This window comes from Rattus norvegicus, chromosome 20 (assembly GCF_036323735.1).
Source record: "Rattus norvegicus strain BN/NHsdMcwi chromosome 20, GRCr8, whole genome shotgun sequence".
NCBI classification, from domain to species: domain Eukaryota; kingdom Metazoa; phylum Chordata; class Mammalia; order Rodentia; family Muridae; genus Rattus; species Rattus norvegicus.
This window is the reverse complement of record NC_086038.1, coordinates 30,290,353-30,318,046: the sequence shown is the minus strand read 5'-3', so window position 1 is coordinate 30,318,046 and position 27,694 is coordinate 30,290,353. Positions and strand designations below refer to the sequence as shown.

General features: G+C 46.1%; 1 long non-coding RNA gene across 1 annotated transcript; it reads right to left on the bottom strand.

The window, feature by feature from the left end:
• Window positions 1–1,046: 1,046 nt before the first annotated feature.
• Window positions 1,047–27,694, bottom strand: LOC134483805 (uncharacterized). Its single transcript, XR_010060844.1, has 2 exons — window positions 27,470–27,694; window positions 1,047–2,718 (listed from the first exon to the last, which is right to left on the bottom strand). It is a non-coding gene; the product is annotated as an uncharacterized LOC134483805 (long non-coding RNA).

Below are 27,694 nucleotides of genomic sequence, written 5' to 3'. Positions count from 1 at the left end.
CGCTTGTCAACACCAGGAATCCCTCCCGGTTGACAGATACCTGGACATCACCGTTTGTTTTGACATCCACACAGAGCCCCGTGGCTTGCTTTTTTGTTTGCAGGAAATGGATAGTCAGAGAGCTGGGAGGATTTGTACCTTCCTGTGCTGTTCTGGGTCTTCACTAATGGTTCCAAAACCCCTCAGCAGCCCCGTCTCCACCTCGACACCCTCCAAAGATGACCCCCAGCCCCTCAGTTCAGATAGTCCCTTCCCCCTTGCTCTCTCTAGTTCTGCCCCTGGTGGTTTCTTGCCTCAAAATTGTCTGACCTTGACTTTTCCACCCTGGTCCCTGGCTTTTTTAGACCCTGACAGTTCTATTGCTGTCTATTCCCCACCAGAGAGAAATCTGGATGCTTGTGTTTGCTTCTCCATTGGCTATCCATTCTAAGTCTGATCTGCTGTGATTGGGGAAGAGGCGCTCCTCCTTGTCTTTGTTTTAGCCTGGTGATTAATTTCCTGTAGGTTTTTAATTTAGTTGTCACGGAAACAGACTCCAGGTCTGTGACACTATCTCCATAGAGGAGGGTGGCCAACGTCAGAGCTTAAATGAATAAGGAACACTGGATGTAAGATTCTGTTGATTTCCTTCGTATTTATCCTTGTGCCTCTGGGTTTCTGCTGTTGAGAACCACGCAATCACCCGGCCTTCAGATTTAAAGCCTACGCTGATGGCCGCCACCCTCCTGCCCACCAAAGCGCGATGCAGGTCTGTGAACAAAGGCCGACTGACTATCCTCCATGCTGGAAAAGCCTCTCAGAATGCTTCCAGATGTGTCGTTGTTTTACTTTGGGAATGCACCTAGTTTCTCTCTGGTGGGATCCCGGATTGCGTCTCTAATAGAGAAGACTGAAGGGATAATGGTTCTTTTACTTAAAAGCCAACTCTTTGGTTTACAACTTGGCCAAAAACAAACAAGCAAGTTCTGTGGCCATCCAGTCCCCTATGAAGTGTCCTCGGTGACTCCCATGAGCCCCTGGGATTCTTCAGAGTCCCTGGCTTCACTGGCAGTTGTGCTCAGCGCATGCGCTCTACAGTGGAAGAAATGGCCTATAAGCGATTTGATGAAATTGTTGAGATACCCATTTGTGATTTCTGGGCCAAGAAGAGGTGTTGCCATCAGTCCGGGTGGGTCTATCCATGGGTAATGTCTTTGGGAATATGGTTGGATTCAGACCATGCTGTAAAGCAGATATCGTGTGAGCCTCGCCCAGGAGCAATGCGGTCTTCTAAAGCTGTCTGGTAACTTAGAGCCTGGTAGCTTTTGTTGGCATCCCATGGCCCTGAGCCTCCCAGGTAGAAGTCCTGTGCCTCCCACCATGACTTTTTTTCATCATCTCGGGCCTACAAGCCTGCGTGACTGGACTAGAACTTGCCAGGCACAAATCTCCCTTGGCTGCTCTGGTTACCACTGGACAAGGACATTGAGTGATTCCGTGTGTCTGAGAGCTTGATTTCTAAGAAAGACGTGGCGCCCCACAACCTTCTTCAGTGCCATAGCGAAAATGCTATTCCACCAGGCAGATAGCACTAAGAGAAAGTCGATAGTTTCCAATAGTCCTTCTGTAAACTGCGCACCCACGCCGGGCGCGCCCCTGGCGGGGCTTCCCAGCTGCTACTGAAGCATCCGGTTGCTCGCTTCAAAGTTTCTCCCTGAACCTTCCTGTGAAAACGTTCATTTTCCTATTTGGTGCATTTGCTACAGTATTTAAACCAGCATTTCACTTCATCGGCGAACTTGACTGTGAATTGACTTTCTATTGTTTCTCAAGGACTTGGCGAGCTGGGATTTTGACTCTGTCCGTACCCGTCCTATGTCTGTGGCGCACCTTCCCACCTGCCAGCATCTTTTCTCCTGTCTTGATGTTTTGAGTTCCGTTTCTTTATTTTGTTTTATTCTGATCCTCTTCAGTGTGGTTTTATTGTGTTCTTCATTTTGATTTACCCCTGTCTGGTGCACTCCACTTGTCTTTTAATCCCCTGGGATACGCAGAAAGTTTGTTCTTTTTTTTTTTTTTTTTTTTTTTTTGTAATGATGCAGGAAGGCGCTTCGATAACAGACGCTGACTTCCAGGACTGGCCCCTTTCAAGGCCTCAGTTGTTTTTCCCCATTACCAGGTGCTATTTCAAAAACCTGGACTCTCTGCTGGGTTTTCTCTTTCAACTTTTGACTTGATTTCCGGTTATCAGTGGTTGAATTGGCCAGAACCGAATGTTCCAGCTCAGAGACAGGCACTAGCCTTTCTTCCGTTCAGTAAGCTTCAGGTTAAATGGCCAGAGGGGAAAACACCCCCCCCAAGTGGCCAGTGTCAGCATGTCGCAAGTGCAGGGGACACTGTCCCCAGCTAATACAAAACCTTGCCTTTTTAAAAATACTTCTCTTCTCCCTGGATTAGAATTCTATTGCCTGCAACACAGCAGGGCCTGCTGTGTGGTCTCTTCCCAGCCCTAGAAGTGCCGCAGGGGTCTAAGGTCTTCCCAGAGAGCAGTGGCTTGTGTCTCTGACCCTGTTCCAACCCTCAGTTTTACAAAGTACAGGAACCAAAGTTCAGAGGGACTGGAATGTTTCAAATGGGGAAAAAAAAAAAAACCCTCACCATGAAAATTAACTCGTTCTTTGAAATGCGACTTTGGCGTGCTGCCCAGATAAGTGTACCACTCTTTTAAGTAAGAGCATTCTGGAAGAAAAGACGGAAAAAAATTATTAACCATATTTGGGCTGAGTATGTAGCTGTGTGGTTGAGCATTTGCCTACCCCATGCAAGTCCTTGGGTTCAACCTCCAACACTGTCAAAAGAAAAAAGAGAGAGACAAAGACAGAGAGACAGAGAGAGATCGAACACGGACACCCACCCTCCACTCCACACACACCCTACCCCACCCCCGTGAAGCCATGGGAGTGCAATGACTCCAACCACACCGATGTCATCGGTGTCCCCAGTGTCAAAGATGAACCCAACAGAGCAGTGGTTCTCAACCTGTGGGTCTCAACCACTCTGGGGATTGCACATCAGACCCCCCTGCATATCAAATACCCACACTATGATTCATAACAGTAGCAAAATTGCAGTTATGAAGTAGCAACGAAATAATTTGGGGGGGGTCACCACCACATGAGAAACTGTATTAATAAAGGGTTGCAGCATCAGGAGGGTTGAGAACCACTGCTCCAGAAAGATGTGGGGAGATCAGTGACTAAGTATACTAGCCAAAGGCGGCTTGGAGAGGCCTAGAAATACCGAGAGGAAACATTAACCACCTCAATCAGCAACAGGGGCAAGTAGGAGACTCGCCAAATCAGAAGAGGCCGTACAAGCAACCCCGAGAGCCCCGCGCTGCAGTTCCTGTGCGTCTCTGTCATCCTTGAGTTTCATGTTGCCATTTCCTGGTCTCTCTGGTGTAAATATTTTCCATTCTTAAAAACAAAAAAGTGTAAATACTGATTGTATATTTTGTTCTTGTCTTTTCTAAAGTGGAAGTTGATCTGGATAATAAATCACAAGTCATCTACATCTTGTTCCTTTTTTATTTCCTTCGTCTTCTTTTTCTTCTTAGAAATTGTATACTTTAATATCTTTCAGGAGGCAAAGGCTGATTAAAGAGGGCCTTCATTCCTGACTAATGGAAGGAAGATGGCGCCAGCCAAGGAGAGGGGGATTAGGCGGTAGGAGCCCAGATGAGCTCTGGGTCTCTCATTAACAGGTGTGGGACCCTGACTGAGCCTCTTAACCTCTTGGGGCTTCATCTAAAAGTGAAAACAGCTGCTGGGCCTTTAAACAACCGAGTGACAGATGCCAAATACTTTGGAAGGAAAAAATTATATTCAAAAGTACCAAACTGCAAAGTCTCAACTGTCATCGTCTCTATTTCTTGGGAGATAAATACTTCAGAGATGGGAACTCTCCACCTAGTTCCTGTTATTTTTCACCGTGAACTCAATTTTGGAACAAAACCAGTAAGAGATTGAGTGTACTATGGATTTCTGTTACCACCTTTAAAGAGCCACGGTTCACAGTCAGAATTATTTCACGGGCTTTAAAAGCACTTGGAGAAGAGCTAAGGGCTTTCTTAGTGTGTGTGTGTGCATGCGTGTGTGTAGGACTGCGTGTCTGTGATTTTGTATGTGTATGATGTGAGTCTGTGATTTTGTGTGTATGTGTGACTGTATGTGATTGTATGTGTATGTGTGCGCATGTGCGTGTGTGCATGCATGTGTGCATGTGTGTGTGTGTATGTGTTTGTGTATGATGTGTGTGTGTTGCCTATTAGCCAACATGTGTACCACATGAAGTCACATCCCCTTGGGCTGGAGTGACAGCAGGCCGTGAGCTGCCATATGAAGGCTGGAACTTGAACCCAGGTCCTCTGGAAGAACATCCAGTGCTCTTGACTGCTGAGCCATCAATCCAGAAGTCCCAAGAAATAAGTTTTAATAATTTGAATATGTTCTTGGTTTAACCTAAAACTTATCAGTTTCTAACAGTCCTTGAAAAACAGCAGAAATAAAGCCAAATGGTCTGAAAGCCAAATGGTCTGAACTTGACAAGCTAGGCCCAACGTGAGTGGGACTCCCATAGAATAGCGAAGGCAAACAGAACCAAGAAGTGGCCTGCTTAGCCCGTTCTAATGCCCAAACTGAAGCCATACAACTCAAAAGTAAGCCAAGGTACTTCCTACGTCAAGCTGGCCTTGATGTTTGCCATTTCAGAGTAGGATAAAGCATTCAAAGTTGTCAGCATCCCTTACCTCTCTCAGAGGCAACGGAACTGACCAATTATGGGGCTCCTCCCTATAATCCTCACAACCACAAGACAGAGGCAGAAAAACCAGGAGCTCAGCTACATAGCCAGTTTGAGACCAGCCTGAGCTACCTGAGACCTTGTCTCGAAAAAAGCAAAATAAAACATCTCCCTAAAATTGAACTCAGTACTCCTATCTCAGAAAGAAGAATTGTTGAGCCCTTCCGTGAGAGTTGGCAGGCTCTGAAAAACTTGAGTTTTCAATAGGAATGTCCAGGAAGAAGTAAAGTCATACAAACTTAAAAGTGAACACATGTTCAAGATTTTATCTGGATTATACGACAAGAGAAGCAGACACACGTTTCAAGGCATATTTTGAGGAGCAATCAAAAAGCGCAAATTTATATGGAGTCATGGAACATTGAGATGAGCTGCAAATGGAAACAAATTTGATTATTACTGTCAGCCGTGACCGAAGGGAGAGGTCTACCAGTTGTCCGCACTTTATAAAGTACTGTGAAAGCACTCGCAGCCCACTAGCAGGCTTAGAAGCTAGTAAGTCAGGAGGCGAAGCATAGCTTTTCACTGAAACCCAAACTGTTTCCTACTGTGGTGAAGCCCTCTCTGCTTTCTCGAATGCCCAGACCAATTCTATTTCATAGGCATTAAGACACATCATTTTCAACTCTTGCGTTATGCAGGTAAATGAGCAATCAAGCAAAACCCCTTGGGCAGATATTGATGGAGCCCTAAATAAATGCTAACCTTCTGACCTCTGAGCCCTTCCCCTCTCTCTGTTCACTGCTTCTGAGCCCATTTCCACCCCCACCCCCACGGAGCTTGGGGCTAAGAACTCTTGACATAAATAACCGGATCTGTAGGGCTGATCAAAAGCAGATGTGGTAAAGGACATCAGCCCTGTAGTGCCCTCTGCTCATCTCTGGCGGAACAGTAAATCACTGAGTTTATACCACAGGAGTTATTCCTTTGAATTAAACACCACTAACCCTTCACATGTTAACTGGGAGGGACCCCTTGATTCAACGTGCTGACAGTTAGGATGCTCTTGAGAATAATGGGTGGCAGTCTCTCTCCTTTGAGCCCCCAGAACTGCATCTGATGCTACTTCCTGTAGCTCATTCTCCTGGGTTTGTAGTTAGTCTGGCTGAATGGTGGTGTCTTAGCGCTGAAGGCAGGAGCCATGGTCCCCCGCGCCCCCCCATCCCCTCCCCTAGCTATCAGTTAATGTGGCCATTGTATTCCTGCCATAGCTGAACAGTGGTTTCCTTAGCAGTTTAAATAATAAATCAGAATATTAATTCAAGATGTGGCCACGGCACTAACGAGCAATGTATCTTCCCCAGCTCGCCGCCCCCCCCCCCCGCACTCCCCTCCCCCACCAAGACAGAACTCTAAATCTCTTCCAGTATCTACAGTGATGGCTGAACACACAGTGCGGCCATTGGCATTTTAACTACAATGTGACTATAGTTGCTGCTGACAGCTGCAACTGTCAGTGTGCATAGTCTCTCAGACATCTGGTTTGTGCTGTAGGGAGCAGACCCGGATGCCTCAAGTCGGATGGAGATTGCTTCCCCAGCTCATGCATCACTGAAAGACATACAGAGTCGCCCCCCCTCCCCCTCCCCCCGCCATGAACTGACGAATGGCATTTCCAGGGATTCCAAGCTTGGACAGGCCACAAAGCGTTGGGGATCAGACACTCCCAAAGCAGATTGTTCATTTCTCTGACTTTGAGGAAGCCAAAATGGAAGAGGCTAAGTTAAACCCGTTCATGTGCAGCCCTACCACCTCCAAATCCAGGCTGGTGACATTAGGTATCTGAAGGCCGTGTCCTGGGGGGGCGGGGGGGGGTCTGTCCAAAGTTCTCCTGCTCTTCCTAAGAATTAATGCCGTAAAAGACAGAAGAACTGATCCAAACCAATGAAACCAATAAAGGGGCAGGAAAACGGAACGGGGCCTGAGCCAGAAAAAGGGCAGCTGGCAACCTGTGCGCACACCGTGAGTCAGGAAGGTCAATGTTGCTGCTCCTGGAAACCACAGAGGGCCTGGTATGGTGGCCTATGGCCTAATCCCAGCGGTCAGGAGACAGAGGCAAGGTAGAGGTGAGTTTAAGCCTAATCTAGTTTATACAGAGAGCTCTGGGAGAACCAGAGCTACATAGAGAGATCCTGTCTCAAAAAAAGAAAAAAAGGGGGGAGGGAGGAAGGAGGGAGGGACGGAGGGAGGGAGGGAGGAAGGAAGCACACAGAGATGTCTCAGAGGTAAAGGCACCTGCCTACAAGCCTAACGACCTGAGTTCAATCCCCAGTACCCACTTGGTGGAAAAAGAGAACCAACTCCAGTAGGCTGTCCTCTGACCTCCCTCCACACCTTCTACTGCCTGGTCTACAAACACACAACTGAAATGCATAAAATACAGTAAAAGCATGTTCAAAAATAAAATGCATGTCGCGTATTTAGAAGAAAAAAGAAAGGTGGTTATGACTTGTTCTCGGATGACTAAAAATAGAAAGAGATGTGTTCCTGTAAAGTTATAAATGATGACACTCGTCCTGGTTCCTGCCAGTTCCCACTCCTGAGGATCCGTGCTCTCTAGCTGATTCTGTTACCGCTTTCACACACCGTCCCCTTGTCAGTTGTTACCACGCCTGAGACTCACACAGCATTCTGCAGGCCGTGCTAGCGTGGCCCCACACCATCAGCATTCTATAGACAAGCAGGGCTTCCTGTCACAAACTCTGTTCGCACTCCCAACACCCGGTGAGATCACTACTCAGCAAACTGGAACCCAACACCAGATTTATATGTCAAATGCTCAATGTACAATACATCCACACAATTAACTTACAACCAATTGATAAGATATAATTGCCCACCTAGACACACAAAGCCCTGTACACATCCCTTAAGAACATTCATAACAACCTGTAAATGTGCAGAGAGGAAACTTAGTATCTGCCTCCATGTTCTGTTGGCTGCTTCCTGTCCCTCGCTCCAGTCTCCTACTCTCTCTAAAATTTTTCTCCCGCCCATCCTTCCTTCTCGCCCAATGACAGGCCTCGTTCTATCCTGTACCTGCCTTCACCTGTATGACATCCTACAGAGATGAAGAGAAAACCATAAACAAATGTGGGAAATATTAAAATGATTGTAAGTTTAAGTGATAGGACAGACAGGCTTTTATATAGTGTAGAGTTTCCTAATGCTTGATACTAGGTCAAAAATATATTTAAAAGAAGACAATTTCAAAATAATTTCAGTGTTCTAAAACGAAGTAATTTGGGGCCAGCAAAATGTCTCATCTGGTATAGATGACTGCCGCCAAGATTGCTGACCTGAGTTTGATACCTGGGACCCACGTGGTGGAGGGAGAGAACCCACTCCCACGAGTTTTCTTCTGACATCCACACATCCACAAATAAACAAAGGAAAATGTCATAATTTTGAGCTTCCAGTCTACGTCAAAACAATTATTCCGTTATGAAAATAAACATATGTTCAGGATGGGAGGACATAGAACATTTTCTTCAACCATTAAATTCTCACTGAAATTAGTAAAAAAAAAAAAAATCACAGGAAATGAAGTCATTGACCCAAAAACTTATCATATGGCTAAGTCTAACTAATTACTGTTCATGGCTTTTTGGGTTTTTTGTTTGTTTTTGTGTGTGTGTGTGTGGTTTTTTTTTTTTTTTTTTTTGGTTGGTTGGTTGGTTTTTATTTTTGGGGGGGGGGAGGTGTGTTTTGCATCAAATCCCAAAAATAAAATTCTCAGCAGCCGTTGTAAAAAAACAATCTTCTTGGCATACTGTCCAATAGTGTACAGAAAACATAACTGCCAAGTAGAAGTTGTTTTTGGAGGCTTATTTCTCAACCCGGATATGGTAGTCCCAGCACTTGGGAGGCAGAAGTGGGTGGATCTCTGAGTTCAAGGCCAGCTTGGTCTACAGAGTGGATTCCAAGACAGCCAGGACATCATCTGCCCTGTGCACTGTCAGAGACACTTTTCTGGTTTTTTTTTTTTTTGGTTCTTTTTTTTCGGAGCTGGGGACCGAACCCAGGGCCTTGCGCTTCCTAGGCAAGCACTTCTACCACTGAGCTAAATCCCCAACCCTGGGGTTTTAAATTGTAATGAAGCCCACTTGATACACACCATCTGGGTGTGGTGGTATACATCTGTGATCCCAGTACACCAGAGGTCCTAAGGGATTCCTGAGTTCAAGGTCACCCTGGGAAATTTTTCCCCCAGAAATAAAAACAATAAGAAAGCATCCACAGTCATGTTGTCAAAACTGTGAAGTTTTATATAGTATGAAATTTGATAACAAAAAAGAAACAGGTACCCTGCAAACGGCTGGAATTCAAGACGACGTGACATCTGTCAAACTTTATATACTTGCTGTGCGAACCTGAAATTCTATTAAACAGGCTTTCCGCTGAGGAATTCTTTCACTTGTTCTAAAAGAGAATGAATAGGAGTATTTAGGTAGCGCTGCCTGCTAGAGCGAGAATAACAATTGTTATGTCGCTTAAGTCACAGAAACATCTTCAAACTCTGATATGCTTCCACCTACAGAGCGCTAAAATGACGGAAAAAGTAGGTGATGTAAGAGATGGGGAAGTGACATACACCTGGGGTGCACCTATAATCCCAGGAGGCAGGTGATGGCAGCAAGGTGCTCAGTTTGAGGTCAGCCGTCCTGGTGAGATGCCATCTCTCAACAAACAAACACATAGATTATATAAGGGAGAAAGTGATTTTGCACTAACGTGACACACTAGCTGCAATGCAAACCGTAAACGGACTAAGGTTTTAGTAAGAGTGTATTTATTTTTAAGAATGAATGACAAAGTAAGAAAGGAAATCGGATTGAGAATGGAGGGTATACGCTAGTAATTCAAGTGCCCAGATGATGGTTTAAACGTGAGGAACATGTTAAACAAAAGGAACAAGGGGATGGGGGATGGCCCGCAGAGATGGCTACACACTTGGTTCCCAGTACCCACTGGGCAGTTCCCAAATGCAACTCCGATTCCAGAGGATCTGACGCCCTCTTCTGGCTGCCAAGGACACTGCAGGTATATAACGCACTCATAACCAGTCCCAGAGGATCCAACACCCACTTCCGGCACGTGGTGTCACAGACATATGTGCAGGCGAAACCGCTATACACCTAAAATAAAAATAAATAAAATTTCAACAAGAAGAGGTTTTTATTTTAAACAAAGGGATGGGGGAAGAAAGCAAACAGGACGCAACTGCCCTGAAATGCCGAGGCGTTGCCTAAGAAGAAAGCAAAAGAAAAGATTGTGAGAGCCAGGGACGAGGGAGGGTGCTGTGAAAGGCGGTCCTCCGACGCGACACCGAAAGTGAGCACACCGAAAGTGTTGTGTGACCTGTACAAATCTAGCCAGTTAAAAGGTCCAGCAATCGGGGCTGGGGAGACGGCTCAGCAGTTAAGAGCTTTATATCCCAGCAACCACATGGTGGCTCACAACCATCTATAATGGCATCCAATGCCCTCTTCTGGAATATCTGATGGCAGCTACAGTGCACTCATATACACAAACAATTTTTTTTAAGTCCCAGCATGAAGCATTATCGGAGCCGTTACTGGCAACTGATGCTGGGGGGAGGAAGATTCACTCTTCTTTGGCTGGCGGGGGATGAGGGAAGTAGGGGGTGGCCCCTGGCAGGTTGCCCAAACTCCAGTGGATGCCCTGCATTCAATGTACATATGGGTAGCGACAGAGACAGGACACAATGGGTCATTTTAAAAGGAAATGAAGTTGAAGTTGGGAGGGAGAAATTTGGGGGGGGGGTTAAGGGAGAGTCGGGGGAGTGTGGTCAAGAGCCATTGCATGCATGTTTGAAACCTACAAGTGCATAAGTTCCCTAAACACCAAAGGAAATCTGGATCAATAGTTCCAGAAGTTAATTTCTTTGAAATAGTTTTGTCTACCATATCTGTGTGTGGGACGGGAGGTGTATGAGGGAGGGATGGGGGCGGGGAATACAGGAAGAGGTGTGCTGTGTGCATGGTATGTAGGGGTTAAAGCAGTGGTTCTCAACCTCCCTAACGCTGTGACCCTTTAATACAGTTCCTCGCGTTCTGGTGACCCTCAACCATAAAATTATTTTGTTGCTACTTCAGAATATGTAGGATATTTGATATGCCACCCCTGTGAAAAGGTCATTTGACTCCCCCCACCCCACACACACACCAGTCGCTACCCACTGGTTAAGACCGCTGGGATAGAAGAATTGGGGGGGGCTATGGGGTGAGGGGTGAGGGTGTAGTATCTGTGCTCTGTGTGGTTGGGACAGGAAGAGACAGGGGGGTGGGTGTGCGAGCTCATTTGCTTGTACCCTCATACAGCATCTCTTTTCTACTAGGAATGTAGAGTCAGGAGGTACTGTCTTAGAATCAAATCTGGAGACCTGAAATCTAAAAGGGCATTACATGATACAGAAGTTTCAAAGATGTTTCCCCGAGTGGGGGAGATCAGAAGACATAATGCACAGGATTCTCAGTAACAGAACCACGTTATTCTTGGTCCCTGAGAAAACCGTGCAGCAAGAAGTCGAAGCCACGAAGACACATGGATGCTAAACCTAAAGATAGGTCCTCTTTAAATGCCAAAGCCACCCATGACCGTGCATGGGTCATTCGCACAGAGTCAACACTAGGGGTTTCAGTACAGACAGTCAGTCCTCTTACAACACTCAGGGTCGACGCCAGGAGCCACAATGAGAGAAGCGTTTCCCTGAGGCAGGCTCAGGTCCCGCTGGCTTCCACAGCCCAACAGAAAAATGCCCATTTCCAGCCGAATGGGTGATGCCGGCTTCGTCACAGCTACTCCAGAGCCTAAGAGACAGAAGCTCTCTAGTTCAAGCCTGTGGGCTGGAGAGTAATTAACTACTCCTGTAGAGGACCATCCCAGGAGCCATTCCCAGCACCCACACAGAGGCTCGCAAGCAGCCGTAAAACAGGCCACAGGATACATCTTCTGGCCTCTGACATTCCTGTGGTGCAGGGCACACGCAGGCAGAACACTTATACACGCACACAAAAAGTATTTAATTTTAAAATAAAAAAGTAGCAACGTTCAAGGCCTAGTAAAACTCTATATTTCAAAAGGAAAAAAATATGCAAGCAGCCTAGAAGCTCATCAAGTGTGAATGGATAATGAAAATGTGATATACATATGAAATTATTCATTTATGTATATGTGTACACATATACATATATACATACATACATACATACATACATACATGAATTCTATTCCACTCTAAGGAAAACCGTCCCAGGAAATAGATGGAAGTGGAAAATAATATACAGTGAGATGACCCAGACCTAGAAAAGCAAGTGCCACATGTTCTATCATATTTGTGGGTCCTGGCTCTGAACCTTTGAGTGTTTAACAGAGTAACTGGAGAAGCCAGGATGTAGGAAAGAACTGTGGGGAGCCAGGGCCTCAGAAATAGTAGGTGTTAGCAGGAGACGAGCAGCGGAAAGAACGCAAATATAGAGTCACCAGCATGTGACAGCTCTGGGTTCTAAGGTCCACATCCATTAAAGCACTAGGAAAAGCCACAGGCTGGACAGTGACTTCCAGGTTAAGGAACCTGGGAACCCCGCCCTCGCCCCCTTCCCGCCAATCACGTGAGCCCCTGCATCGCCCAGCAACGCCCAGGAGGGGGCGACTTCACTGAAGATGACTTGCTGCAGACCAACAGCTTTGTACATGCCCCTTCCTCTCCACACCCAGGCCTCACTTCTTACCAGTTTGCAGTTTGAACACTTAGGCGCTACCCGCTCCTCCCTCTTCCCCTCCTTCCCCCTCCCCCTCCCCTTCCTTTTTCATATCTGGGGTTGAATCCAAAGCTTCAAGTTCACCGGACTTTGTCACTCAGCTGTGTCATCAGACCTTTTTTTTTTTTTTCTTTTTTCGGGGCTGGGGATCGAACCCAGGACCTTGCGCTTCCTAAGCAAGCGCTCTACCACTGAGCCAAATCCCCAACCCCGTCATCAGACCTTTTATATTTTCACTCCTTATTTTGAAACAGAGGCTTGCTAAGTTGCTCAGGCTGACCTTGAACTTGAGATCCCCCTGTTTCAGCCTCCCAAGTGGTCGGCGTTCCAGACACTGGCCAGCAGACCTTGCTATCCTGAGTCTTTATCCTTACCCAAGGACTATCTCATTGACGAAGCACCCAAGCTCCCATTGGCCCTATGTCCCTCGTGCGCTTTTCTTCTCTTTCTCTTGTCTCATCATGGTCCCCTCATGTCCAGGGCCAGGCTGATCTCCTGAGCTGAACACGTTCGCTTCTCCTTGTTCATTTTAGAAAGCCATGCAGAGCCATTCACTGATCTCCAGTGCACATTATTCATTAACGCATGCATGCAACAACGCTCGCGAGTGCGCGTGCACGCGTGGGCACACACACACACACACACACACACACACACACACACCCCTCATTTGAAATGGCGCTAAACATAGCCAAGGCTAGACAAGTTAAAGACAGGCCCTTCAAGTGCACCTGCTGTCAGGACCACACCATGTGCTTTTTGAAAAAAGAATTTTAAACAAGCAGGAGATGTAAAATAAAGAAGAAAAGGGGGTGGAGAGAGGGAAGAGGGGAGGAGGAGGGAGAGGGACCAGGAAGAGGAGAAGCAGGAAGAGATGGAGAAATGTCTCAGTTCATAAAGCACCCACCAGGCACAGTGCTGAGGTGAGACCCCAGGACTGGCATAATAGAGACAGAGGATTCATGGGACTCACTGGCCAGCCAGTCTAATAGGATTGGCAAGATCCAGGTTCAGTGATAGACCCTGTCTCAAAAAATAGAGAGTAACTGAGGAAGACACCTGACATCAACCTCTGTCCTGTACCTACACATACACATACATACACAAACATACACACATGCATGCACATATATACTCACATACATACATATATATACTCACATACATATATTCACATCCACACATATGCATATACACACAGGCATACACATATATGTACCTTCACATATACATACACATATATGCACATACACTCACACACATACACATATATGCATACACACATATACTCATACACCTATACATATACACATACATTACTCACAAGTACATACACTCATACACATACACATATATGCATATACACATATACACTCACACACATACACTCACACACATACTTATGCATATACACATACATACACTCACACATATATATATACACATACATACACATATACATATACATATATAGTTAGTCATACATACACATATACACATACACGCACATATACTTACACATACACTCACATACACAGACACACATATACATGCACATGCACTCACACACATACATACATACATACACTCACACACAGATGTACATACATATATACATACATATACACACATACACAAACATACACACAATACAATCCATACACTCACACATATACACACATACACAAACATACACACAATACACATCCATACACTCACACATATACACACATACACAAACATACACACAATACACATCCATACACTCACACATATACATACACACACACACACACACACACAGGAAGGAGAAGAAAGCAAAGGGTTTCCTTTTTAAGGTACATGAAAGAAAGATTTATTTTGGGAATAAACGCTTAATTAGAAGAAACAAGAGTGAGCTGTCACACTGCATAATTCTTCAGAGCAAATGGGGGAAGTTTTGAAATAGAAATGACCTGTGAGAGCTGTAAGGAGATCAGGGTCCCTGTTTCGTTTCCTGGAGAAACAAGATATTTTGTGTGGAGAATAGAGCCAGGTGCAGTGTGGAAGAGGGTAGGTTTATGGCTGTGTGATTAGATGTGTTCGTATGAACTCAGGACTTCTGAGGCTTTACAAAGGAAAATGCGGGGCTGCAGAAATGGCTCAGGGTTAGGAGTGCCTCCTGCCTTATAGAGGACCAGGTCTCAATTCCCAGCACGCACACGATGGCTCACGACTGTTTATAAGTCCAATTGTAGGCAATACTGGACTCTGAGGGCACCAGGCACACACATGGTAAACAGACATACAGGCAGATAATACGCCCCGGTATATGAAATAAAAATAAATAAATGTATACACAAACATGTCATCTTAATTCTACTCACTAACAGTGCCTGAGTGTAACAGCCACCTGCTCACACTGACTGTCCTCGGCACACACCTGACTGAAGTAGCAACTTCCTCTAATCAAAATGACTTATTGTTTTATCACTGTGACGAGACACTATGACCGTGGTAACTTTTTGGGGGTGAGGGTTGAGGAGGCAGGGTTTCTCTCTGTAGACCAGGCAGGCTTGAACTCCGAGATCCTGTCTGCCTCTCCCTCCCAAGTGCTGAGATTAAAAGTGTGCGCCACCACTGCCCAGCATGACCATGGTAACTCTTACTGCCCTCAAAAAAGCATTTAATTGGGGCTAGCTTACCGTTTGGTGGAGACAGAGGGTGCATACATGGTGCTGAAGAAATAGCTGAGGGTTTTACATCCAGATCTGCAGGCAGCAGAAAAAAAGAGAGGTCCTGCCTCGGGCTTCTGAAACCTCAAAGCCACGCCTCCTAATCCTTCTCAAGTAGTGCCACTTTCTGATGACTAAGAATTCAAATGTATGAGCCTGTGGTGGTTTGAATAGGTGTGGCCCCCAGAGACTCATGTCTCTGAATGCTTGGCCCCTGGGAGGGGCACTATTAGGAGGTGTACCCTTGTTAGATGAAGCTCACCTTGGGGTGAGCTTTGAGGTTTCCAGTGCTCAAGGTCTGCCCAGTGTGGAGCACAGCCTCCTTCTGCTGCCTGTGGATCAAGATGTAGAACTCTCAGCTCCTTCTCCAGCATCATCATGTATGCCTGGATGCTTCCCACCATGATGATAATGGACTGAACCTCTGAAACTGTAAGCCAGTCCCAATTAAACACTTTCCTTTATAAGAGTTACCTTGATCATGGTGTCTCACAGCAAAAAAAAATAACCCTAATTAAGACAGAGCCTATGGGGACCATTCTTATTCAAACCACCACACAAAATGAAGTCTCCTTGCAGAAGGTAGGCCTGGAATTTTCTGTCAGTCTCAATAAGAGAAAGGTGAGGGTTGGTGAAATGTTTGGAGGCCACAAGAGATGCTTGCTGCCAAGCCTGACAACTTGAGTTCAATCCCTAGATCCTCGAACTGACCCTAGAAGCTGCCCTCATACCTCCATATTCGATCTGTGGTACACACGTTCACATAAACCTCCCCCCACACAATAACAATAAATAAATCTAAAGAGAAAATGAACAGAGGGAAAAAGGGCTCAGAGCTGATCAGAAGACACACACACACACACACACACACACACACACACACACACACCAGCCAGGAACGGCACAATTATGGCAATTTATTAAAACCCATCAATCAACGAGCTCGTCGTTGTATTAAAATTTATTTTAAAGAAATTAATCGGTAACTTTTGACAGAGTGACAGGAAACCAATTCATTATCTCAAACGAAGCGTTGATTCTGCCCTCCGATATCAACCCCACCATGGTAATCAAATAGTAATGCACGCACGTGTCTCTTTATAAAGGTTCTCGGTCTAATAGATGAAAAAGAAATTAAAGAATTAGAATATAACCATTTCAAATCCCCGGTGAATTAATAAATTTAGGCATTTAGCACTAATGGATGACAAATGTCACAGGAGGGAGGGGTAATCAGATATCCGAAGGAAGACCAGATAGCTGCAGTGCGCATGTGCGGAGCCCGGCTGCTCAGACAGATCCCGGAGTCTGGCTTTTCAGCGCCCGAATTAAAGCTGGAGCCGGGTGTGAATCACACACAGGCGTCAGCAAAACCCAGACTGTGGAGGCTGGGGAGGGGGGAGGATTTCCGGTTCTTCAGTAGACATCAAGTCACAGGCACGATTCCCAAAGTCAGGTCTTTTTTAGATAAAACGGAAAGAAGGGGATGAAGGAGTTCGAAGATCAAAGGAGGTGTCGGCAGTGTGTAGTGATTCTCAGACTTGATCTGAGTCAAAAGGCTGACAGTGGCTTCATCCTCTGCAATGGGGACGACGACGAAGCAAGCCTAGTGTCTGGAAATAGACACTTAGGTGATAGAATTGCTGGACGCCATGAGAGAGTGAGTGAGCAGGTACAAGTTTCATGAGGACTTCTGTTCTAATGAAGACTGGGTAACAGCAACAAGGACAAGATTTATCCTCCAGTCCGAAGTCAGTAAGATACCAGGCCATTTATCAAGCAGGGGGTGGAGAACACTTGTCTCTAGACACCACACATCCAGCTTCAATGAGCAGTGACCACTGAGGGAGGTAACCCATGAGGTGGGCTCTAGAATGAACCCAGCTCTGCCTGTGGAGAATTTCCAACCAGACTGAGAGGCTGGTCAGAGAAGGGGGCCCCTGACAGTCTCCCCGGGTTGAGGAGACAAAGCTGAGAGTTTGGGATCAGGTGTTGTGTACCAGGGAGTGACCTGAGCACAGAGAAGGCACCTCTGAGGCATTCACTCACCAGCACAGGTAAGGATGGAAATTGCCAGAAAACTGGGAATGAACCACACCTAGGGGTTGAGGTGAACATTTCCAGGACACCACACAGAATCAGTAAAGCCTGTGGCCTCAGGCGCCACAGGAAGAAAGTTACTGGGGATTCTAGGATTTGAGTTAGGAGGCCAAGTTGGCTCTAGAGTCCAAGTTGCTCAGCCAGCAATGCTTAAACCACAGGCCTCAAACGCCCCAGCAGTTTCCAATCAACTTGCATTCCTGAAAGGAGGAAAAAAAAACCTCAAGAATGTGTTGCAGGAATGCGAAACATCCAGAAGCAAGACAAAAAGGGCTCTGTGTGTGTGTGTGTGTGTGTGTGTGTGTGTGTGTGTGTGTGTGTGTGTGTGTGTGAGCGTTGGGTCGAGGATGGTGGAGTGGCTATCATGACCTAGTATGCAAATGAACAGCAATTGTAACAGATAATGAGGAAAGACACAACACAGAAGATAGAGCTGTAAGGCGACAGGGTGACGGTAGGAAGCAACAGCTCAGACTGTAGTCCCCACGACTGACAGAGGAAGGAATGGACTCGTGAGAAAGACTCAAACACATTTTGAGAGATTAAAACTGAAGACAATTGAAAATGTATCACAGGGGGTGGGGATTGAGCTCAGTGGTAGAGCGCTTGCCTAGCAAGCCCAAGGCCCTGGGTTCGGTCCCCAGCTCCGAAAAAAAGAAAATAAAAAAAAAAAAGAAAAAAAGAAAATGTAACACACATACACACACATATACATACACACACATATACACATATGTATAATACATGCATACACACATACACATATACCCATATACACTACATGTCTGCTCACACACACCTATACAATAACACATTCACATATACACACTTACACATATACATACACTCACACACATCTATACACCTACACAAACACTCAAACACCTATACAATAAAATATTCACACATACACACACACATATACACACTTACACATATACATACACTCACACACACCTATACACTAACACATACACTCACACACACATATACATACAGACATAAACACACATACACACATACATACACACATATACATACATACATACATACATACATATACATATACCCACATACACATACACACATCTACTCACACACACCTATATATTAACACATTCACACATATATACATACACATAAACACACACAGAGTTAAGGACAGAGAGTTATTATTCATAGCAAAAAGAAAGGTTAATCAACTCAAAAACAGAGAATTGGGAATTATTCGAGATGAAACACAGAGACAAGAAACAGGAAGAGAAGAGTCTCAGCAATGGAGAAAGAAGTCCTGGCCTTCTAGAAAAGGTTCCTGAATACCACAAAGGACAAGAGGGGGTCCCTACTCTGTTTCTTTGTTGCTGTGATAAACACCATGGTCAAAAGCAACTGGAGAGGAAAGACTGTATTTCAGGTCACAGCCCATCACTGAGGGAGGGACTCAAGGCAAGATCTCAAGACAGGAACTTGAAGCAGAACCAGCAGAGTGCCTGGCCCGGTGGTACAGCTCTCAGGAGGTAGAGGCAGGGGGATTTCCATGAGTTAGAGGCCAGCCACAGTGAGTGTACAGCAATCAAGAAAGTGCCCCAAAGATGGTCCCCAAAGGCCAATCTGATGGAGGCAAGGTCCCCTTTTCCCACATTAACAACCAAAATTAGCCATAATCAGGTAGGTTTTGTAGAAATAGTGGCTGAAGCCAGACATTTTATGGCCTATGCCAGTAAGCCCAGCATTCATGAGACTGAGGTAGAAGAATCTTGAGTTTGAAGTCAGCCTGGGCTACATAGCAAGCAAGACGCTGTCTCAAAACAAAACAAATAAGCCAAAAACAGAAGGAAAGGATCAACGGAAAGAAGGAAGCAGGAAGGAGAGAAGGATGGAAGGATGAAAGGAAGGATAAAACAGGAAGAAAGAAGTCCGGATGGGTGGGTGGATGGATGGATGGATGGATGGGTGGATGGATGGGTGGATGGGTGGATGGGTGGATGGGTGGATGGATGGGTGGATGGATGGATGGATAGGTGGGTGGATGGATGGATGGATGGGTGGATGGATGGATGGATGGGTGGATGGATAGGTGGGTGGATGGATGGATGGATGAATGGATGGATGGGTGGATGGATGGATGGATGGATGGATGGATGGATGGATGGGTGGATGGATGGGTGGGTGGGTGGATAGATGGATGGATGGATGGATGGATGGATGGATGGATGGATGGGTGGATGGATGGGTGGATGGGTGGATGGATGGATGGGTGGATGGATGGGTGGGTGGGTGGATGGATGGGTGGATGGGTGGATGGATGGATGGGTGGATGGATGGGTGGATGGGTGGATGGATGGATGGATGGGTGGATGGATGGGTGGATGGATGGATGGATGGATGGGTGGATGGATGGGTGGGTGGGTGGATGGATGGATGGATGGATGGGTGGACAAGGAAGAATGGAAGGATAGAAAGAAGGAAAGATGGTGTAGTGTGTAATTTTAAATAAATCCCATGCTCCTTCCTGCTAGGTCTTGCCCATCCCCCGCGGCTAGTTCCATCTGGCCCTGGTTCCCATGGCTGGAATACAGACGGCCAACAACCACTCTGGTCTCACTCGGCTCCCTCTAGCCCCATGAAAGGAAAACACTAGAGACTTAAGTTTATACCAGCCAGATTTGTATCGGTAAATCTCCAACCCCAATATGCCTGTGCAAAGAACACACAACTCATTTAATATACTTACAGGCTGCACACCGACATCGGGCAGATTCACCGCTACACTGCTCTGTGCTCCAGCTATGAAATCCCGTGCTATTTGCCGCTCTTCCAGGCCACGTGTCTGCTCCATCGTCCACCTCTTCTTCTCCATCTTCTTCTCCCTCCGTCCTCCTTCTCCTCTGTCTCATCGTTTCTTTTCTTCCTCTCTCACCTTCTTTAAAACTTCCAGCCACGCCTTTCCCCTCCACTGCCCAATCACAGGCTCTCCTTTATTTTCAGTTAAACTGGGGAGCAGGTTACATGATTCGTACTCAGGTGATTCCATGCGATTAGCATCGAAATACAAACGGCACCATGGCAATCCGAAACAGGATGGATGGATGGATGGATGGATGGATGGATGGATGGGTGGATGGATGGAGAGAAGGAAGGAAAGGAAGAAATTCCTCCATATATAATCAATATTATTAGACCCTGGATTTAAGAAAGCTAATGAATCCAAACCATAAGGAAAAACCAAAATTAAATTTCCTATAACGAGTAATAAAAATAGGCTTCATAAATAATCAGGAGGCAAAAATACAACTGACTTTGTTTTAGGGAACTTGTGGTGTAGCAGGAGATAACCTAGACTCTCTTATATTTATTTTTTATTTTTATTTTACTGAAAATATTTTTCATAAAATGTATCCTGGCTATGGTTGCCCACCCCATTCCTCCCACCTCCCAGCCTTCCCTCCCATCCAGATCCACACCCTTTCTGTCTTGTTAGAAAAACAAACAGGCATCTAAGGAAGAATAATAAGATAAATCGAAAAAGAAGCAAATTAGAATATGACAAAAACAACCAAGCAAGAAAAAGAGCCAAACAAAAAACATAAGAAACAAATACAGACACAAAGACACGCGATTTAAGCTCACCCACAGAAATCTCATAAAAACCCCAAACCTGAAGCCAAAATATACACAAAAGTGGGAGAGGGGAAACACCCCGACTTAACATGAGGTAAGGAACCTTCCAAAGATGCCTCTGAGTTCGTTTTGTGTTAGCCACTCATTGCTGGGCATGGAGCCTGTCTTGAAGAGTCACTTGTTGCCCAAGTGAGACTCCTTTGGAGAAAACAAATTTGTCATTTGCAAGTGAGCAAAGTCGCACACAGATTCTGTACAAGCTGCAATCAATTGGAGATAGCTCCTAGGTTATCGATGGTGTGTGTGTGTGTGTGTGTGTGTGTGTGTGTGTGTGTGTGTGTGTGTGTGTGTTGGGAGGAGGGGTGTCCACTTCCCCTTTCAGCTCTAGGACCCCACCTGATACAGATGTATGTAGGTCTTGTGCATGCTGCCTCTGTCTCTGTGAGTTCCTCTGTTGTGTATAGAAGGCCTTGATAATTTGGTGTCTTCCGTCCCCTCAAGCTCTGTCCTGCTCTGTAGAGCTCCCTGGTCCCTGAGGGGAGGACTTTGATGGATACACCCCTTTTAAGGCTGAGCGTTCCATGGTCTCTCTCTCTGCACACTGCCTGCCGATCTCCGTGTTTATCCATCTCCTTCAGGAGGAAGCTGTTCTGATAACAGCTGAGCAAGGCACAGGTCTGGATCCCTGGCGGGTGGCACGTTCCCAGCGATGACCTAGACTCTGATCCTCCTATCTCCTGAGATCTGGAGTCACCGGCATGCACAACTACACCTAGTTTTACAACTGATTTATTGATTTAAATAGTACAAGCCAGAAGACAAGGGAGCCTTTTTATTTTTTTTAAAGATTTATTTTATTTTATTGCATGAGTGTTTTGCTTGCACATGTCTGTGCACTGTGTTCCTGCATTGTGCCTGCAGGGGTCACAAGAGGTCATCAGATCTCCTGGAACTGGAGTCAAGAATGGGTGGGTGCTGGCATCCCAACCAGGGACCTGTGCACTCCTGAGCCAGCTCTGCAGCCCAGGAGCAGCACTTTCAAAGTAACCACTCCAATAACAAAAGCTCGAATTACATTGTTACCTAATTTGGGAACCAAACAAAGATTACCAGAAATGGCGACCGAGGAAGTAAACAGAAAGGGGGAGGGTGGATTTCTTTTTAAAGCCCAAAGAAGATAGTTAACTGTTAATTGCAGTTAGTTAAACACAGATCTAAAATGTCCTGACCTCAACACAGGGCTTCATTGTAAATGACAGAGTTTACTAAAGCGAGATGGCTGGTCATCTCGCAGCTGCCTTAGGGAAGCAGAGAGATGAAAGTTGTGCCTTGTTTCCTTTCTCCATTCTATTTGGCCTGGAATCCCAATACACAGAACCGTGCTGCCCACATTTAGACGGGTCTCCCCAACCCATTTAAGCCCATCTAGAATCTCCCTAAAAGGCATGTGCAGGGCTTCGATTCCTGGTCAAATCTAAATTTCTATCAAGGTGAAAACCAGTGTTAACCATCTAGTTTTATTTTGTGAAGAGACAAGAAGGGCATGAAACTAAAACCATTTTGGGTGTTGGAGAACTTTTTGTAAAATTTCATCCATCATTGCAGCCTACGTAAACAAATACTTTGAATGGAAATATGCCATTCCTAAACCAGGTACTCCTAAGGGACAAAATTCAGGCCTTTGGCTTCAACTCACTACCTTAGTTTCTTTGATGGCGTCGAGGCTGGCTGTTCTTGCCAGAATCACTTCGCAATACTTGGCTGACAACCAGACTCTAGCAAAATTAATAAGCATTCTAAAAGATGTGTGTGTGTGTGTGTGTGTGTGTGTGTGTGTGTGTGTGTGTGTGTGTGTATACATATGTCAAATTAAAGACGGATAACATTATGTCTTCAATGTGCAACATCCTGTTCTGGTTAGTGATACAGTTTGGCAGGGCGATGGGGGGGTGAGTAGCAGTAAACCTGAAGTCAGATCTGTCAGTCCTCCGCCCCTTAGGATGTCACTTGGGGACTCCGATGCACTTCTTAGGAGGATTTTACGGTTGCTTTGTAATCGGGGAGGCTGAGGGGCTATGGTTATAAATGCTGCTGAAAGATCCTCATGTTTCTAATCTTCCAAATAGAACCTTAGCAAGCGTCTCCGTGTCACCTGTCAAAAGGCTGCATTTGCTGCATCCCCAAACACGAACAAGCTTCATTGAAAGTGAACAATAGGCCACAAACTTTGCTAAAACACCACATCCCACATTAGGAAAACCAGCGCATTCCAAACCGTAGACCAGAAACCCGAGAGTCTGAGAAAGGCACAGCCTGCTGTAAAACTAACTGCTCTCAGAGCCAGCAGGAAAGGGAGAAATAATCCATCGAACATCTGGTGTTTAGGGACGACGCGGGCTGGCCGCATGGGATCAGCTGCACACGGTATCAGCACAATTGCAGCCTCCATGAAAGTACCTCACACGCGGCAAAGATCGGCAACAGGACTGCAGTGCGCTTCGACGAAAAATGAATGCCAGCCTTTCCCTTCCTCCAATTTCTGATCCTCCGAGACGTGAACAGGCAGCAACCCCCAACCCTGCAAACCCACACAGACCCCTCCCTGGAGTCATGAACCGGAGCCGGTGATAGACTATATAGTCAAGAAGCCAGATAAACCTTTCCTCCCTTAAAAAGCAAACAAAACAACTACTCGATTGAAGTTGGTAGATTTGTGTAGACGTAAAAAGAGAATAAATCCAATCTCAACGGGAGCAGGCGCAGAAGGCTAAGGCAGGAGAATTGCTGTGAGTTTGAAGTAGTCTGTGCTACACAATAAATACCAAGTCAACTAGGTCTACATAGGAAGGAAGGAAGAAGGCAAGGGGGGAGGGAGAACATTGTAAATATATCATGAGAGTCTGGGCAGATGTATTATACGTAATCCCTTCTTGAAAGAGCATTATCTTAGACTTTTGGGAGCTGCAAGGACAAAGTACTTGAGACTAGATAACACATAAACAGGAAATTTACGGCTCGCGGTTTCCAAGACTGGAGAGTCTCAGAAGGAGATGCCCGTGGATTGAGTTGCCTGATGCTGCTACAAGTGCTAGAAGAAAAGGCCTTGCCCCAGCCTCTTACAAGGTCTCTACTCACTTCCTAGCGACTCGCCTCTTAAAACTGTCAGGTTAGGGGCTCAGCCTCACATGGTAAGCCCATAGCAAGTATCTCTCTATGAAAAGAAGTGCACACAACAGAGAGAACCGGTTATAGTCTTCGCAACAGCGGCACATGGCGTCCCCACGGAAAATGCAACTGTCCAATTAAGCCCAATCGTTTTGACACCTGTATTATCCTGTGCTGCCATCTGAGGCACACACTGTACCTTGTCTGTATATGTGCACATATCTCATGTGTATTGTTATCTAAGGGGGGCGTCCGAGACCCCTAGAAGACAGCTAGAGGGAAGATGCTTACATCCCTTACATAGACTGATTCCCTACCTGAATCTAACATAGGGATACCCTGTCTCGAAAGAAAGAAAGAAAAGAAAGGAAGGAAGGAAGGAAGGAAGGAAGGAAGGAAGGAAGGAAGAAAGGAAAGAGGGAGGGAAGGAGGGAAGGAAGAAGAGAGGGAGGGAGGGAGGGAGGGAGGGAGGAAAGAGAAAGGAAGGAGAGAGAGAAAGGAAGAAGGGAGGGAGAGAGAGGAAGGAAGGAAGGAAGGAAAGAAAGAAAGAAAGGAAGAAAGAAAGAAAGAAAGAAAGAAAGAGAAAGGAGGGGGAGGGAGGAAGGAAGGGTGTCCTGTACAGCGCAGGAACAAATAGTCACAGTGGCGCTTATGGCACAGACACCGAAAGGGTTTATTGTCAGCATCAGAATCGTTATTAAAGTACTCCGCAGCTGCTGACACGTGGGAAATGCCTAATAGATAACTGTTATTTACCACAGCACTGTATGTTTTCATATTAAGCAACATTCTGAATGGAGATTCATTTCTAATTCAAGAGGCAAATATTTGAAGACGCATCACAAAAGCAGAGCCCGGCAGCCTGCTTCCTCCTCAACCCCTGTCATCACTCTGAGATGAAGAAACAACCCCGGATGTTCTGCGGCTCGTCCAGGGCCCCGTGTGGAGATGCCGGGACTAAAACGGAATCTGTAATGGCCAAACACCACCTCCCTCCCTTGAATGAAGCAGATAAAAATGAATAAACTGGAGGGCTGCCTATGTTTCATTCATCCAATCAACTGGGAGACATGTTTTCCCCACTACTGTTTATCATCAGTGAACTCTGTGGAAGGCCAGCTAGCAGAGGCCCAGGTGGGAACCTGCTAGTGTCGTCTTGCTAAATAAACACACAGCCCAACTACTGCTAACTATTTACATTTAGACATATAGTTTGGTGCTGCTCTTAACCTTGGCCATCGAAGCCTCTTTCTGCCGTGGGCAACTATTAATGCAGAAGGAGACTCATACTGTCCAACACTCAGCCCAGAACAGGACATTTATATCAACCCTTACTGCCAAGGCTCCGGGAACATGACCAGTGGCAGGGCCACCAGGATGCAGGAGGAACATGGGAGGCAGCAGATAGGGAGGAACAGAGCGCTGTGCTATGAAACGCTATCCTCCAGACATGACATGACTGGGTCACTCAAGAGCTCACTGCAGCTGGGGCCACCAGCACGAGACCAGCACGTGGTCTAGGCAACAAGCTCAGTCAAGCGTCCAACAGGCGACAATAACTGGACTCAGTAGGTTACAGCTGGGGATTGGGGGAAGGCTTGAAGGTGGGAGAAGACATTTGGGATATGGGGATATGGGAGGGGAAGTTGGAAGGTATGATCCAGACACATTGTATACATATTTGCAGAAAAAATGAATACAAACCATTCTGAAGAAAATGTGGCATAGGAACTATAAGCCACAGGGCAAGCGGAATGCAGGCAGTATTAAGAAACCCTTAAATAGGGTTGGGGATTTAGCTCAGTGGTAGAGCGCTGCCTAGGAAGCGCAAGGCCCTGGGTTTGGTCCCCAGCTCCGGAAAAAAAGAACCAAAAAAAAAAAAGACCAAGGTCCCTACAACACTGGGGACTCACATTCCTTCTCCCATATTGCTCATCCTCCCTAGGCCACACCATCTCCTACACAGCTTACCCATGGCCAGATGACTGGAAGCAAACAGATACTTGCCGTTAAGAGCTTGATCTAAAAATTATACCTGTAATATATGCAGAGCAAGCCAGAGCACAGGGGCACAATCATATACAGCTGCAAGGGGACCTGGGAAATGTAGTCTGGCTGTCTGGGCTTAATTTGGAGAATTCTACAACTAGCGGAAAATGACAAGGGCCAGAGGTTTGAGTCAGTTGGCAGTGCTCACCTAGCATGTCTAACAGCTCTGGGTTTCATTCCCAGCATTACATAAACTGTACCTCGGTAGTCCCAGAACCTGACAGACAGAATCAGGAGGAACAGAAGTTCAAGCTCATTATTGGGGCTAGCCTGAGCAAGGATAGCCTGGGCTAAATAAGACCCTGTCTCCAAAAAATGAGAGAGAGAGAGAGAGAGAGAGAGAGAGAGAGAGAGAGAGACAGAGAGAGAGAGACAGAGAGAGAGAGAGAGAGAGAGAGAGAGAGAGAGGAGGAAAAGGAAAAAAAACATTGAAAAGTGGGCAAACATAAACCAACTCTGCACTCCGTGTTTATTTCCACGCTCTGCCAAGACTCCACTAAAACAACAGTAAAAGTGCTTAAAGTCATCAATCTTCAAGAGAAGTGGGAGAAATGGCCAGAGAAGACAGATACACAAGCAAACCATATTTTCAGGCTGGCACCCTTTCCCAAGCAGTTCCTGGAAAGTGTGTCCTACAGATGAGTCAGATTCCATTACTATAATAAAATACACGAGATAAATTATTTTTTTTCTTTTCTTTTTTTTCGGAACTGGGGACCGAACCCAGGACCTTGCGCTTGCTAGGTAAGCGCTCTACCACTGAGCTAAATCCCCAGCCCCACGAGATAAATTATAAAGATAAAAAGGTTCGGGTTTGTGGAGTCATGGAGCCCTGTGGAGCAGGCCTGGAGCCAAGAGCAGACTGCGCATGACCAAACACGGAAATCTCCTAAGATCTGCAGAAGTAGAATCGCTGCCCCTGGGCCCGGGGCCTGTGTGTCCCAGTCCACATAACCCTGTGCCCCCACCTTTACCCATCACAGGAGGTCTCTCCTTATCAGATCATGTCCAGCACCACCTGGAATTCCTCCTTATACAGATGAGATATCACCAGTGTCCTGGCCCCGGCCAATGATGTAAACTCACCCCAAAAGCCCCTACCCACCCCACAAAAGGTTTAAATAGTGATTATTCCCCCCATTAAACATGCTGTCTCAGTGAGGCTGCCTCCTGAGAGTCTGTTCTCCTCGAACTCACCACCACACTGCCATGGGAGGTCTCTTCCACTCCAGGCTGTCTAGCCTCGATTCCCCTCTCAGGATATGTCGGTTGTGATCACAGGCTGATCATGGCGTCATGGACAGGGAGCAGAGACTGAACAGAACTGGTTGACAATTTTAGAGGCTCCAGTCCATGATTGGCTGGCTACTGCTTTCAGGCATGTGGCAATACAGTCTGGAAGGAAAAGATGAAGCCACTCAT